This window comes from Herpailurus yagouaroundi, unplaced genomic scaffold (assembly GCF_014898765.1).
Source record: "Herpailurus yagouaroundi ecotype Mexico unplaced genomic scaffold, PumYag 141, whole genome shotgun sequence".
Classification (NCBI taxonomy): Eukaryota; Metazoa; Chordata; class Mammalia; order Carnivora; family Felidae; genus Herpailurus; species Herpailurus yagouaroundi.
Window position 1 is genome coordinate 64651693 of NW_024412396.1, and position 939 is coordinate 64652631.

At 43.5% G+C, this 939-nt stretch overlaps 1 pseudogene; it reads right to left on the reverse strand.

Annotated features, from left to right (window-relative positions):
• Nucleotides 1–341: 341 nt before the first annotated feature.
• LOC121032538 (uncharacterized) lies at nt 342–450 on the reverse strand (annotated as a pseudogene).
• Nucleotides 451–939: the final 489 nt, after the last annotated feature.

Here is a 939-nt window from a genome sequence, read left to right on the forward strand (position 1 = left end):
CCCTCTAGTTCCATCCACGTTGTTGCGATGGGGCATGGGGCATATTTCATTCTTTTTGATTGCTGAGTAATACTCCATTGTATATATATACCACATCTTCTTTATCCATTCTTTAGTCGATGGACATTTGGGCTCTTTCCACACTTCGGCTATTGTCGATAGTGCTGCTATAAACATGGGGGTGCATGTGCCCCTTTGAAATAGCACACCTGTATCCTTTGGATAAATACCTAGTAGTGCAATTGCTGGGTCATAGGGTAGTTCTATTTTTAGTTTTTTGAGGAACCTCCATCCTGGTTTCCAGAGTGGCTGCACCAGCTTGCATTCCTACGAGCGGCACGAAAGGGTTCCTCTTTCTCCGCATCCTCGCCAACATCTGTTGTTGCCTGAGGTGTTAATTTATAAGAACAGATACTACACTTGATCTTAGCCGAAAGACCGAGAAGTGATGAATTGTACATTTTAAATGGTTATTGAGTAATTTTAGGTAATGTGAATTTTACCTTAATGAAAAAAAAAAAATCAAGTGTCCATCAAGGGACAGGAAAAGGATGCCCTCTACTGGGAAGGCTTAAAGGACAATGCCGGAGAAAAATAAAATTTCAGCAAGGCTTACCCCATACATTCTGCATATAACACATATTACTAAATGGGGCTTTGTGCATCACACATAAACCATACTCTCTGGGAGGTTTCAAGAATTTTCAGGAGCACGTTTTGACGCTCTTGGAATTTCATTTAATGTGTTGACTTCATTAGCTCCACACACTCTGAGCAGCACTGAAGCATTAGACAGGTGAGGGCAAGACAGGAAGCAACACCCGAGATGTCTCCCTGGCTGAGTCTCCTTAGTAGGAAAGTTCTAGACCGGGTCGAAGGTCTACAGCCTTCTGCTGCTGCAGACCCCGGGCCACTTTGGACCCAGTAGCACCCATCAAT